A 16,035-nucleotide genomic window follows, 5' to 3' on the forward strand; every position below is an offset into this window, starting at 1 on the left:
GGCTCGGGGGCTGGAGTTGTCCTTTCTTCCCCTCGAGGTGATAAAATTCGCTATGTTCTCCGTTTAATGTTCCCCTGTACTAACAATGCAACTGAGTACGAAGCTTTACTCTACGGTCTCCGGGTGGCCAAGGAGATGAATTTAAGACGAGTACGATGTTTTGGAGACTCTGATCTGGTGGCCCAGCAAGTTTCTGGCACTTGGGATTCTAAGGATCCACTCATGGTGGCTTACAGACGCGAGGTGGATATTGTGGCAGGTCACTTCAAAGGGTATAAGGTTGAACATATTTATCGGCGCAAAAACGAAGCGGCAGATGCTTTAAGCCAGCTGGGATCTCAGCGTAAATCGGTACCTCCCAATACCTTTTTAGATATCTTGCATAACTCGTTTGTTAAGTTGCCTACAGAGAAGGATTTAGCTATTCCTGATCCGGAGGCCCAATTGGTTGCCGCTTTACATATTGTTCCGGATTGGACGGTTCCATATTTGGCGTATATGAACCATGGCGAGTTACCAGACGATGAAGTTCTGGCCCGGCAGATAGTCCGGCGATCCAAGTCCATGGCTATTCACAATGGCGAGTTACACCGCTGCAGCGTTTCAGGCGTATTCCAGCATAGTGTTTCTCCTGAAGAAGGCCAAGAGATTCTACGAGAAATTCATGAAGGGGATTGTGGTCACCATGCCGGTTCAAAGTCCCTGGTTGCTAAAGCTTTTCGTCATGGGTTCTACTGGTTGATAGCTCATGCTGATGCTGAGGATCTGGTAAAGCGGTGTGACGCTTGTCAGAAGTTTTCACGACGAGCTCATGTTCCGGCTCAAGAGTTGAGGATGATTCCCATCACTTGGCCGTTTGCCACTTGGGGGCTTGATATGGTGTGGCCCTTTAAGCGCTCCAAGGATAAGAAGACCCACCTGTTGGTGGCGGTTGACAAGTTCACTAAATGGGTTGAAGCGGAGCCCATCAGCAAGTGTGATGCAGCTACGGCGGTCAATTTCTCAAAAAGATTATCTTCCGTTTTGGCTTTCCACACAGCATCATCACGCATAATGGCACAAACCTTTCTAAAGGTGAGATGGAGGATTTTTGTCAGAGAAAGCATATCCGGCTTGATTTAGCATCCGTGGCGCACCCCCAGTCCAATGGTCAAGCTGAGAGAGCTAATCAAGAAATTTTGAAGGGTATCAAGCCCCGGCTCATGGTTCCTTTAAAGCGGATGTCGGGTTGTTGGGTGGAAGAATTGCCTTCTGTGTTATGGAGCATCAACACCACCCCCAATATATCAACAGGTTACACACCTTTCTTCATGGTTTACGGGGCAGAGGCGGTCCTCCCAAGTGATATTCGTCATGATTCGCCCCGGGTTGCCAATTATGTTGAAGCGGACAATGAGCAAGCACGCCAGGAGGCGTTGGACCTGTTAGATGAAAAACGGGACATGGCTTTGGCTCGTTCAGCGGTTTATCAGCAAGACCTGCGGCGTTATCACAGCCATCGGGTTAAAACAAGAACCTTTCAAGAAGGCGACTTGGTGCTCCGGCTCATCTAGGATCAGACTGATATGCACAAGTTATCCCCGCCTTGGGAAGGACCCTTTGTGGACAGCAAGAATCTGCACAACGGATCATACTACCTCATTGACGTTCAAGACAACTCACGCAGTTCTAAGGAGGAGACCCGGCGGCCGTGGAACATAGCTCTCCTTCGGCCTTACTATACTTGAGCCATAGGCTTCTCTTATGTACATATTTCGACAATGTACATATTATGACCAATATAATAAACCGGCATCCTTGCTATAAGCAGGGCCTCTGCTATTTTTTCTCAAATATATTTTGAGTTACATGGGGCTTCAGCTGGCAAAGCGGAGTACTACATGTTAAACCGGCTATCATGCCACAATACAGCTTGGGAGCTTCACACCCAAGGGCCCAAAGAGAGTCTGGATGCTATGCACAGCTCAAACATAGGCACCCAATGAGCACAGCTCACAAAGTTACTTGGGGGCTCTTTGTGTAAAGTAACAAAGAGTTTGAAAGGACCCTTGTAATTGGGTATAGACCCACGGCTTGGAAGCCTGGTGTATTCACCTAAAACCTCGGGTTAACCTGCCTTCATCAAGTAAGCCACTCCTATCCAGGTAATCCTGGCACAACCCGCCGAACGTTTGACAAGTCAATCTTATACAGACCCTGAAATTGTCAAAGTTAAAACGACGATTGGTTAGTTGGAGGTCCATCTTAAAAGGCTTTGCAAAATGGTTTAACTCAGTGGCCTGGCAGCCCATGAAAATCCTCGTATTTGGGCCTGGCAGCCCTCGAAAAGCCTCGACTACACGGTTTTATTTGCCTTTGTCAAGATTTTTCTCTTTGGATGAATTTTATGTTAAACCGGTGTCTCTTGACCCGGTATGGCTTTTCAGTCATCATACTAACCCGGTGTTTGTTAACCCGGCTTGGCTTTCAACTACAAGTTGTCAGGCCATCTTATCAAACCGGTGTTTAAAAACCCGGCCTGGCTTTGACTATATGTCGCCAGTTTGATCATCTGGTGTTCATCATAACCCGACATGACTTATTGCACACCAGCACTACCTGGTGGGAGTTATCAATACTCACGATTTGGGTCTTCACCCTTACTACAATTGAAGTTGGTAAACCAACTAAGTGATTTCATATCAACAGGTATGATCTATTATATTTATTCAGCTCTGGTTATCAGCCAAGCTTTATCTTGGGCATTATGACCCGTCCGGCGGTAAACCGCCAGGACAATTCTTTTTATGCAGATATCAGAATCGCATGAAAATAATCAAAGTGTAATCAAGCACAGCAAATATCATGGCGGATTAACAACGTCATGCATCATTGCCACAGAGCAAAGTATTTTAACTAGCCTATTACAAGGCGCTTTGAGGCCCAAAATAATGATTGTTTTTACACAGAACAAAGTCTGTGACAATAAACATATCACCGGATCAAGACTCATCACCAGGTTGACGTGATGTTGACGGATCCTCAGGCGTCGGTTCAACCTCCACCTCCCCACCCAGTGGCTGGAAGTCAACAGTGGTCCATTCAATCCGGGTTAAAGCTTCAAAGACAACCTCGTCACTTATCAGATTGGACGGTTCAATATCAGGAGCATAAGTGTGCTTATGAATTGGCAGAATAAGATTCTGCACTTCCTTCACAGCAGTGTCAACTCGATGGTTGTTGGCATCATAGAAGGACCGATGCGAAGTCAAATTCACCTCGTCAGCCAACTGACTTGCTACCGGACGCATCTCCTTGGTCAAGGCCTTGAGGGCTTCATTATCGAATGCTGATCCGTTTTCTTGTTCATCCGGATAGCCCTTGAGGATGTCAACTGGATCCAGGTCAGCTATCCATGATTTGGCACGAGTCAGTGCTAGCAAAGCGCCCGCTCTGGCAGCCGATCGCTTCACCTCCTCTATCTGAGAAGGAGTCATTGAGAGCCTGGCCAAAGTATCCTTGATTAAGGTGGCTGCCGGTTTGTTGTACGAAGCTGCAGAGATGACTTGTTGTGCACCAGTATACAATTGCTCAATCAATGTGTATGCTGCCTTCAACTTCATCCGCATGTCTGCGCCTAGATGAGCAATGCGATTACCTGAAACGGTTTTTGAAACTTAAATGTTAAACCGGCAGAGTTGAAGATACTTCAGAACATGATATTATAAAGCACTTACCAAAACTGCAGCTGTCATGGCATTCACTTGATGCTTCAACCCAGTCAGCTCTTCCTCAACCGGTTTAAGAGCTGCTTCGGCGTCTTCAGCCCGCTTCAACATAGCAGCCTTTTCGGTTTCCCAGTTGGTGCGTTCAGTTTTGAAGCCATCCTTCAATTGTTCCATGGCCGTCAAAGCGCACTTTAGCTCCTCTTTGGCTTTAGAGGTTTCTTCCTGCTGGGACTTGATGTTTTCTTGAAGATCGGTGATTTGAGACTCTTTGGTATTTATGTCAGCCTACAAAGTCAGATGATAAAGCAGTTAATATCTCTTAAAGTCCCAAGTGCATAACAAGTTATACACTTGGCACTTGGGGGCTAATGCGGATTGCTTCTTAAACTAGATATTTTAAAGTCCCAAGGTTCAATACAAGTATTAAACTTGGCACTTGGGGGCTAATGCCTCATTGATCAGTTAAATGACAAACTAAAGGCAGTTGATAAAGACAAAGTGTTAACAAAAAGTCCCGGTTCATCTTCATAAGGTAAACCGGCCCTTGGGGGCTACTTAGTTGAAGTATTCTTAATATTAGAAGACCCGGTTTGTCTACAACAGATAAACCGGCCCTTGGGGGCTACTATGGAGTTGATATATGTTGCAAGCAAATTTAAAGTGTTTTGAAGATTACCTCATAGCGCTCCTTCATTAAGTTCACCAAACCGGCCTCATAATCCCGGCTTGTGAAGAGGCAGCTCAAGAATCCGAAATGAAGTTCATCGGCGTTAAGGTTAGCGAAGCTGGACAAATCTGTCTTCCCTTTCCCCTTGCCCATAGCTACAAATTCCTCCTCGGCAGTGTGCTTTGACAAAACAACTGGGTTGCCAGGGGCAGTGAAACCATGACCAGTGATAACAACATCATCATCGCCACCTTTTGAGGGGGTTGGCGGATTGACAGTATTCCTGGTCGGGCTTGACACATCGTCGCCCTTGGCTGGACTTGGAGGATCAGCATGCAGACTGGACGGATTGACTTCTGGCGCTTCAACATATGTATCCTGACTTTGAGGTACACGGTCATCAATGGCAATATCAGTTTCTTTGTCAGCACCTTCTGAAATTCTATCCGGTTCAACTTCTTTAGTAGGGACAGTGATCTTTGCTTTCTTGCTCAGACGAGCTTTGGCACTGTGATATTAAAACAAGAGGTCAGTTGGTAAACCGGTGCAAGAAGACAAAGTTAAAGACAATATCCTTACCCAGGGACGGTCTTGATGGGAGGCATCTGAGTGGTGGACGAACTGCTAGATGAATAATTGGAAGACACCTGGTAATTCGAGTCAGACGGATTAAGAGGGTCACGGAAGCAAACCTTCAAGGGATAAAGACTTTCGGGAGAACAAGAAACCTCTGGACGACGCTTCCGGTTTGGTGTATCCAGTAAACCGGAAGAAGTGACCTGTTGGCCGCTGTGCCGAGTTGTGCGACGACCTTCACCTTGCTGTGTCTTCAAAGAAAATTGTGGATCCAAATGAGCAAGAGGGTGAGAGCATTTTACTTTTCAAATGGCACGGTGAAATCTTTGAACCGGCACAAGTTCTGAATCGGAAGAAAGGATGATTACCTCAACATGGTCCGCACGACTGGCTTCCGCATCATCCTGGTAATAATCATTGTCAATAAGCTGTATGAAAAATGAGCCAAGGGAGTCAAGTTCTACCTCTGGGTCCGACTCATCAACATCTTCAGGCGGATCAGAAGACTCGGCGGTTTTCTTCTTAGCCGCTCTCTTTACGACTTTGCTTTTCGGGCGTTGAGTCCTCACCGGTTTGTCTGAAGGTTTTCTCTTCCAGAAAGAGTTGTTGGCCTGTAAAAACAAAAAAAGGCTTATAAGAATAAAAGTTAAAGCGGAAACGGGTCAATAAGGGTGGAAAAGGATAAAATTCTTACTGCTGGCGGTTTGTTGGAAGTACAAAAAGGAGCCAATCCGGTCTTGTTGCACTGAGCGATTAGTTCATCCAACATTTTCTTCATGGCTTCAGTAACTTCCTCGTCAGTCTTTTCTATCTCATTGGACCGGTGAGGGTCTTTTATGTCTCCGGTATACTCATACATCAAACTGGAGCGGCGGCTTAAGGAAAGGATACCCCATGAAACCTAGCATCGAACAAGGTCAATGTCGGTTAAACCGTTCGCTGGGAGGGCCCGGAGCTTAATGATTTGCGGTGCATAAACTTGCCGCTCTTTAGCAGTGAGCCGTGGAGGCAGTGGATGGCTATTGCTAAGACGCTGAGCACGGTAACCCGACAGAGGGTTTTCATCAGCAGGTGCAGTGTTCAGACAGTAAAACCAGGTTTGATTACAGTCCTTTGGATGGTTGTGGTGTTTTGCATGAGGGAAGTCAACTTCTTTCCTTTTCTGAATTGATACGCCGCCAAGTTCAGTGTTGGGGCCGTCAGAGAATTCGGTCCGGGGGTTTAAGTGGAAAAGTCTCTGAAGAGATCAACAGTTGGTTCCTCTTGAAGATAAACTTTGCAGAACACTTGAAAATTGCATATGTTGGACAGAGTTTGGTCTAATATCCTGAGGATGAAGTTGAAAACTAGCAAGCACATCCCAGAAAAACTTTGAACCGGGCGGGCTAAGACCCCGGTCTAGGTGCTGCATGAACACAATCACTTCCCCGGCTTGTGGTATTGGAGGACACTCAGGGCCAGGAACTCGCCAGTGGAGGACATCTTTCTTGGCCAAAGCGCCAGTTAATACATATCCATTGAGCTGCGTTTCGGTGATCCGGGAAGGAACCCGGTTGCATGCGGCGGATTGCTTGGTCATATTGGAAAGGAAACTGAAAAAAGCACGAAGGCCGGTTTACGATTCAAAGTTGATGTATACCAACCAGAGTTAAACCGGGTAATTAAGCATGTTAAACCGGCTATTGCTACTCAAGTTAAATGGTGGTTTAAGTGAGGGCTAATGGTACCAGGCAGATTATGATTTTCTACAACTTAAACCGCCTATGAGGGAAGCAACAGAGATGAAATTCACTAAGTGTTGCAGAAAACAGGTTTCACACAATGATGAAATTATTTCGGATCTACCATGCTTCAGCAAAGAAAAATTTCTGCGACCTATAAAGGCGTTAAGCAGAACAGAGAAGTTCGTGCATTTTACTGAGGATTCTTTACAAAGAAGGAAGATCTACTAGTGCCGAAAATGGATGCGGAGCAACTACCGCACGAGATCTACGCTACTGTTGGATCAAAGAAACCACGGCAGAAGCAAATGCGAAGAACTGAGATGAACGAGGAACTGTAGAGATGAACTCGCTAACCCTAGCATGGATCTAAAGATGCGGAAAAGGGAAAACTTACATCGGTGGATCTATTGCCGAGGGGCGCCGCTGTTATCTAGAGCTTTTCAGGTTGATGCAGCGGCCTGATCGGTGCAGAGATGAAGGTCGACGGTGGCGGTGGCGCTTGAGTTCATCGGGTCGCGAGAGGAAGAAGAAGAGGCAAGGGGAGAGAATGGAAACACCCGCCGGCTTTATTTATAAGGAGAAAGGGATAAGTGGTAGGCGTGAAAATCGAGGAGCCTGAAGCGGCAACAGAGGGCGCGCATGTCGCCTCGATCTTCGGGATACCATTAATGAAGAGAAACTTTTTAACCTTTTTATACAGAGATGACGTCATGATGATCCGTTGCTGTGTCCAGAGGATGACGTCACGGCGGTTTAACAAAGTTCACAGAAGAAGACATCATGGCGGTTTACAAAAAGTGTCAGAAGATGTTCAACAGGGTTTTTCTAATTATTGAAGATTGACATGAATAGGTTCAAATCAATCTGGGGCCTAATGTTGGGGATATAACTACTGAGTATAAACCGCCCAGGAGGGGCTGGTTCACCATCAACTATATTGAAGCCCATGAAGACCCAGAAGATGGCGCTTACTAATGAAGCTTAGAGGCCCGGAGCCCAAAGGCGGATTAGGGCTCATAGTGGTAAACCGCCATAGTCATGTAACTTGTATTGTAAGTTAGAAAGGAGAGACCGAGCCGGACACTTGTATGAGCCGGCCTTGGGACTCTGTAAACCGGCCGAGCGTCAACCCGTGTATATAAGGGGACGACCCGGCGGCGGTTCAGGGACAAGAAACAACAACTCGAGAGCCAGGCATAACGTGTTTTGCTCCCTGGCTATCGAGACCCCAATAATCCCAACACAACTAGACATAGGCTTTCACCTTCATCGAAGGGGCCGAACTAGTATAAAAATCCTCGTGTCCTTTGTCCGGTTTAACCGCTTTAAGCTAACCCGTCGTGATGGCTCCACGACTAAGTCCTTTCACGAGGACATTTGACGTGATATTTCCACGACAGGCCCTAACTGCCTACGGCCTCGAACGATGTGTGGTGATTGATTGCACGTGGGCGTATCCACTTCCCCATGCTGCCTCGGCAACCGTTCGACTTGACGGGTCGATGCTGCATGCAGAAGATCATCATCGCACGAGGTCGTGGAGCCCGGCAGTTCGCCTCCCTCCGGCTATATATGAGGGGAGGGGCAGAGCCCCCCTCGCTCATCTCTTCCCCTGTCTTCCCGATCACCCTTCTTCCTCCTCCTTCTTGCTGTTGCATCCATGGCACCGATCAGGAGGTTTTCCGCGGCAGAAAAGGGGAAGGCACCTCAGGAGGGGCTTGATCCACTTTCGTCGAAGAAGCGGTTCCTGATACATCTCCAACGTATCTATAATTTTTGATTGTTCCATGCTATTATATTACCTATTTTGGATGTTTAATGGGCTTTACTATACACTTCTATATTATTTTTTGGACTAACCTATTAACCGAAGGCGCAGTCCAAATTGCTGTTTTTTGCCTATTTCAGTATTTCGCACAAAAGGAATATCAAATGGAGTCCAAACGGAATGAAACCTTCGGGAGAGTTATTTTTGGAACAAACGCAATCTAGGAGACTTCGAGTGGACATCAAGAAAGAAACGAGGCGACCACGAGGAAGGGAGGCACGCCCCCTGATGAGGATACAGACCTGGGATAGGGTCATAGACCTGACCTATACGTCCTACCCAAGGTCACTACCCTAGAAGATAAGAAGTCCAAGAAGCAACGAAGAACCCCCAGTCAAAGGTGTCTAGTGAAATCCACTCGACTAATCATATCAATCGGATACCCCTCCTACTTGTTGTCACTCGACCATACAAGGGATCACTCGACCTACTAAAGATCACGAGTCGCTCAGCACTGCAACGGCCAGGCGTTCACTCCATAGTCTTTAAGGTCATTAATAGCACTTAAGACTGGCGTTATCAGTAACGCCCCTACTTTATGTACATTAAGCCCCTTGTAATGGAGGATGGCTAGGGTCCTGGCGCACTCTATATAAGCCACCCCCCTCCTCTTGGACAAGGGTTCGCACCCCCTGTAATATCACACACATATAATCTAGTCGACCGCCTCTGGGCACAGAGACGTAGGGCTATTACTTCCTCCGAGAAGGGCCTGAACTCATAAATCTCGTGTGTACACCTTCACCATAGCTGAGATTTTGCCTCTCCATACCTACCCCCCTTTCTACTGTCAGCCTTAGAGCCACGATAGTTGGCGCCCACCGTGGGGAAGGTGTCTTAGCAACTTGTTGGTGAAGTTGCAATTTTTCCGATCTGCATCATCATGGTTTCTGGTGGAGATTCGGCTGACGGGCGCGACATCCGTCTCGGTGCACTCATTTTCATCGCCGACGACTCCGCTTGGCTTCAAGAAGCTCCCCTTGGCGTTGAGGCGCTCCCCGTCCGAGGGGCGATGCACTTTCGCGCGTGCATTCGCGGCGTCCTTCTCCGGCAACCGTCGACTCAGTATCAGTCGGCTCCAATGATGTCGTCTCCCTCCGCTATTCGCCGCCGCAAGCGATCCGGTCGGTCGCGGCTCCAGCGGTGGGTAAAACACGTGGTGGCTCGACATTCGTCCGGCCATCAAGTCGCGGCAATCGAGCCCGACGAAACTCTCTACGACCTGTTCGATCTGTCGACTGGCTCCGTCAAGACCGCGTCTGAGTGCGATAGCAGCGATCCTGCGGCTGAAGTATTGATGGTCGACGGACCACATAGTCCACCTGGTTTCCGCTGTGCGATCCGTCACGCGTCCACGAGGAGTACCATCCCGAACCCCTCTCTTCACAGCAGAGGGAAGAATTTCGTCGCCGCAACATGGATGCACTCCACACACCCATCATTGGAGAAACCCCCGAGGCTCGGGCCTTGGAAGCGGTGCGTTTGGCTAATTTGGTTGAGCACACTCGACTGGAAAACCTCCAGCGTGCTCTCGACGAGCGTGCTCGAGAAGGGATTCACGAGTCCAGTTGACGGCAGCTTTTCCCACCTCCACCTAAAGTATACCGCACCCCGATTTAAAATCTCACAACTGCAGCCCGAATAGCAGAGTCAATTCAACCTTCCTAGTAAGAGGCTGGCAGAGGTTTGATGCAGATCCGGGCCTTGCTCCGGGCAGCAGGAGAGCTCAACACAGCGGTGTCTCAGTCTCGGGCTAGGATTCATAGCAGATCTGTGGTGGCAGATACTGTCCAGTCGGCCCACAGTCCAAGATCACCCCTGCGGCGTGAGGGCCGTGGGCAGTATGATCACCGACTCGATCGCGACAATCATCGTCGGGTGTCCATGCCTCCCCCGAGGAGTACATCATATGTGCCTCGGCAGTACGATGACAAACGCCTTCAAAGCGGCGAACGTAGAGCACCAGTCGACCAAAGAGAGCCAGCCTTTGATGCAAGATCTATTCTCGTTTAGGGTTTAGTCGACCAAAACAGAGCGCAGAGGGAAGACCTTGGCAGAGATCGCCCGACTGGCAACAGGGTTCATGTTTCAGGCCCAAAGTGTTTCAGCAGAGCCATCAGGGCCGAAGTGATTCCCCCCAACTTCAGGTTGGTGACTGGAGTCAGCAAGTTCACTGGGGAGTCCAAGCCTGAAACTTGGCTTGAAGACTACCGAGTGGCTGTGCATATTGGTGGCGGGAATGATGAAGTGGCAATGAAGCATCTCCCTCTGATGTTGGAAGGATCGGCTAGAGCATGGTTGACTCAATTAGCCCCGAACAGTATATACAGTTGGGAAGCACTTGCTCGAGTGTTCGTCAGAACTTTTGAGGGCACTTGCAAGCGGCCAGCGGGGTTGACAGAATTGCAGCATTGCATGTAGAAACCGAGTGCGACTCTGAGGGATTTCATCCAGAGGTGGACCACTTTGCATCACACAGTAGAGAATGTATTTGAACATCAAGCAGTGTGTACCTTCAAGGAAGGTGTTAAGTATCGAGAACTGGTCCTGAAGTTCGGCCGGACTGGGGATATGACTCTGACTCGGCTGATGGAGATAGCCACCCGGTATGCGAACGGAGAAGAAGAGGATTGACTCTGCAGCGGAAAGGGAAAACCAGTCGGCCAGGACACCGGCGGAAGCAATCGGAAACAAAAACGAAAGGCCGAGCCCGCGGCACCCGGCGAAATTGCGGTAGTAGCTCAAGGAAAGTTCAAAGGAAAACCTAAGGAATCCTGGAACCCTAAGAAGGTAAAGGACCAAGCAGGAAATGATGTGTTGGATTTGCCGTGCCACATTCACACGAAGAAGGATGAAGAGGGTAATCTGATTTATCCTAAACACACCACTCGACAGTGTCGACTCCTGATCCAGCAGTTCCAAGAGAATCAACCCAATGAAAAGGGAAAGAGTCGAACATAGACGAGGATGAAGAAGAAGACGATGGTTATCCCAAAGTCAATTCCACCCTGATGATTTTTGCTGATGTTGAGAGCAAGAGTCGATTGAAAGTGACCAACAGAGAAGTGAATATGGTCGCCCCGGCGACGATAACTACATACCTGAAATGGTCCCAAAAAGCCATCACGTTCGATCAGTTTGATCACCCTGCGCGTATAGCCACCCCTGGGAGGCAAGCGTTAGTGGTCAACCCAGTGGTGGAAGGCACTCGACTGACCAAAGTGCTAATGGATGGTGGTAGCGGCCTGAATATCCTTTATGTTGAAACCTTGAAGGGGATGGGCATTCCAATGTCCAAGCTTAGCAAGAGCAATATGAGTTTCCATGGCGTTATCCCTGGAAAGAAAGTTGAATCACTCGGCCAGATTGCCCTTGACATGGTTGAAGTTGTGGATTGCCAAAGTGCTTATCATGCCATTCTGGGTAGGCCTGCCTACGCACGTTTTATGGCTCGACCATGTTACATGTATCTCAAGTTGAAGATGCCTGGTCCTAGAGGTGTGATCACAGTTACTGGCAATCGGCAAAAGGCAGAGGAATGCTTCCAGAAGGGTTCCAAAATTGCCGATGCGCAAATGGCAGCAGTCAAATTTCAGGAATATCAGAAGAATGCAGATCCGAGCGACTTACTCCGAACTAAGAGACCTGCCACAGATTCTGCACTTCAGTCATCCGGTGAAACGAAACCGATCCATATTCACCCGACTGATTCCAATGCCGCACCGACTCATATCTCAACAACACTCGACAACAAATAGGAAGAAGCGCTCATCCAGTTCCTCCATGAGAATTGGGACATCTTCACACGGAAACCTTCTGACATGCCGGGTGTACCCAGGGGACTGGCTGAGCACCGTTTGCGCGTTGATCCCGAGATAAAAACTGTCAAAGAGCATCTTCGGCGGTCCGCCGTGCAGAAGAGAAAGGCAATTGGCGAGGAAGTGGCTCGGCTCCTAGCAGCAGAGTTCATTTGAGAGATCTACCACTCCGAGTGGCTTGCCAATGTGGTCATGGTCCCTAAGAAGGACGATTCACTCTGTATGTGTATCAATTTCAAGCATATCAATCGGGCCTGCCCGAAAGATCATTTCCCTCTCCCTCGCATCGATCAAAATGTCGACTCGACTGCGGGGTGCGAGCACTTGTCTTTTTTAGATGCATATTCCGGGTATCATCAGATCCGACTGTATGGTCCCGATGAAATAAAAACGACTTTCATCACCCCGTTCGGGTGCTTTTGCTATGTCACCATGCCATTCGGTCTTAAAAATGCCGGAGCCACATTCATGAGGATGATTCAGAAGTGCCTGCTCACTCAGATCAGTCGGAATGTGGAACCATACATGGATGACATTGTGGTCAAGTCACGCAAAGGTTCTGACCTACTGACTGACCTCGCAGAAACCTTTTGCCAACCTAAGAAGGTATGATATCAAGCTTAATCTGTCAAAGTGCACATTCGGAGTTCCAGGTGGAAAGGTACTCGGTTTCCCTGTTTTCGAACGAGGTATCAATGCAAATCCAGAAAAAATTGATACAATCCTCCGAATGAAACGCCCTGTGTGTGTGCATGACGTTCAGAAGCTTACTGGTTGTTTGGTTGCCTTGAGTCGATTCATTTCTCGTCTCAGTGAAAAGGCCTTACCTCTTTACCGATTGATGAAGAAATCTGATAAGTTCGAGTGGACTGAGGAAGCTGAAGCAGCGTTTGCAAAGCTCAAAGCCCTGCTTTCCACCCAGCCGGTGCTTGCTGCGCCAATCAACAAAGAGCCCTTACTGCTTTATATTGCAGCCACTGGACAAGTTGTCAGTATAGTACTCACGATCGAGAGGGAAGAAGAAGGAAAGGCTTACAAAGTTCAACGCCCAGTATATTATCTCTCTGAAGTTTTGACTCCATCCAAGCAACGATATCCACATTATCAGAAGCTTGTCTATGGAATCTACATGACCATGAAGAGGTTGCACACTATTTCTCTGATCACTCCATCACAGTCATCAGCGACGCACCATTGTCTGAAATTCTGAACAATAGAGATGCAACTGGTCGAGTGGCAAAATGTGCGATTGAACTCCTTCCATTGGATATCAAGTTTGAGGCAAAGAAAGCTATCAAGTCCCAAGCAATTGCGGATTTCCTTGCCGGGTGGATTGAGAAGCAACTGCCCACTCAAGTTCACTCGGAGCATTGGACCATGTTCTTCGATGGCTCCAAGATGCTGAATGGTTCCGGTGGTGGGGTAGTATTGGTATCCCCCCGTGGGGACAAGCTTAACTATGTTCTCCAAATTCATTTTCACTCTTCCAACAATGAAGCTGAATATGAAGCGCTTTTGTACGGGTTACATATGGCCATTTCACTCGGCGTCCGTCGCCTTATGGTCTACGGTGACTCGGATTTGGTGGTCAATCAAGTGATGAAAGAATGGAATGTCAAGAGCCCAGCCATGACTGGTTATTGCAATGTAGTAAGAAAGCTGGAAAAGAAGTTTGAGGGGTTGGAGCTTCACAATATACCCCGACTGAAAAATCAAGCTGCAGATGAATTGGGAAAGATAGGATCCAAGAGAGAGACCATCCCTAGCAATGTGTTTTTGGAACATATCCACTCGCCTTCAGTTCAGGAGGATCCCTTCACTGAAGAGCCCCCATAGCCTAAGAGTGCCACAGATCCGACTGAAGTAGAAGTCCCAGCCGTGGTCGACTTGATCATGGAGGTTTTGGTCATCACTCCCGATTGGACAGTACCATACATTGCATACATTCTTAGGAAAGAACTTCTAGAGGATGAAGAAGAGGCTCGACAAATTGTCCGACGATCCAAAGCCTTTACGGTTATAAGAGGATAGTTATTCAGAGAAAGTGTAACTGGAGTCAGCCAGAAATGCATCACACCAGAAGAAGGCCGAATGATCCTCAATGATATTCACTCGGGGACCTGTGGTCACCATGTGTCCTCTCGGACCATCGTGGCCAAAGCATACCGAGCCGGATTTTACTGGCCTCATGCCAACGAGATGGCGAAAGAAATAGTAGACAAATGTGAAGGTTGTCAGTTTTACTCCAACATGTCCCACAAGCCTGCATCAGCTCTGAAGACTATTCCACTCGTCTGGCCTTTCGATGTCTGGGGTTTGGACATGGTTGGACCTCTGAGGACCGGCAAGAGTGGGTTTACCCATGTGCTGGTAGCAGTCGACAAATTTACCAAATGGATCGAAGCCAAACCCATTAAAAACCTTGAAGCGAGTACGACTGTGAGTTTCATCAGAGAATTAATATTCAGATATGGTGTTCCACACAGCATCATCACGGATAACGGGTTGAACTTCGATTCTGATGAGTTCAAAGCCTTTTGTGCCTCCCAAGGCACGAGGGTCGATTACGCTTCAGTCGCCCATCCTCAGTCGAATGGGCAGGCTGAAAGAGCAAACGGATTGATTCTCAAAGGACTGAAACCCCGATTGATGCGTGACCTCAAGCATGCAGCAGGTGCTTGGGTTGATGAACTTCCATCAGTACTTTGGGGATTAAGGACAACTCCTAATCGGTCGATTGGAAGAACTCCATTCTTCTTAGTCCATGGAGCTAAAGCCGTACTCCCGAGTGATCTGCTCCACAATGCGCCCCGAGTCGAGCTCTTCTCGGAAGCAGAAGCAGAATAGGCTTGGCAAGATGCAGTCAATCTCCTGGAAGAGGAAAGGGAGATGGCCTTGATCCGATCGGCCATTTACCAACAAGACTTGCGTCGATTCCATGCCAGAAACGTAAGGGGTCGGGCATTTCAGGAAGGGGACTTGGTTCTTCGAGTGGACAAGCAGAAACCACACAAGCTTGCTCCTGCTTGGGAGGGCCCCTTGGTCATCACCAAAGTGCTCCACAACGGAGCATATCATCTTTTCAACATCGAGCACAATAAAGATGAGCCACGTGCCTAGAACGTGGATCTGCTTCGCCCTTTTTACTCTTAAGCATTCAGACTGTTGAGATGTAATAAGAAATACCTTTTAGTTTGATTATCAAAGACATGATTTTACAGTCTTCCGAATGGTTGTTGTTCATTTTTTACATGTTCTAAAATTCCCCCAGTGGGTGCCTTAGCTGCGAATCAGTTTCGCCTAAGTTGAAAAGAAAAATCGTATCGAGTGGTGAGCCAGCCTCTCACTCGGGGGCTTAGCTGCGAATCCGTTTCGCCTAAGTATTAAAAAATCCTACCGAGTGGTGAGCCAGCCTCACACTCAGAGGCTTAGCTGCAGTCTAGTACTCGCCTAAGTGTTAAAAAATCCTACCGAGTGGCCAGCAAGCCTGTCACTTGGAGGCTTAGCTGTAGTCCAGTACTCGCCTAAGTGTTAAAAATCCTGCCGAGTGGTGAGCCAGCCTCTCACTCGGAGGCTTAGCTGCAGTCTAGTACTCGCCTAAGTGTTAAAAAATCCTACCGAGTGGCGAGCAAGCCTCTCACTCAGAGGCTTAGCTGCAGTCCAATACTCGCCTAAGTTTTAAAAAATCCTACCTAGTGGTGAGCCAGCCTCTCAC

This window comes from Triticum dicoccoides, chromosome 5B (assembly GCF_002162155.2).
Source record: "Triticum dicoccoides isolate Atlit2015 ecotype Zavitan chromosome 5B, WEW_v2.0, whole genome shotgun sequence".
Taxonomy (NCBI): domain Eukaryota; kingdom Viridiplantae; phylum Streptophyta; class Magnoliopsida; order Poales; family Poaceae; genus Triticum; species Triticum dicoccoides.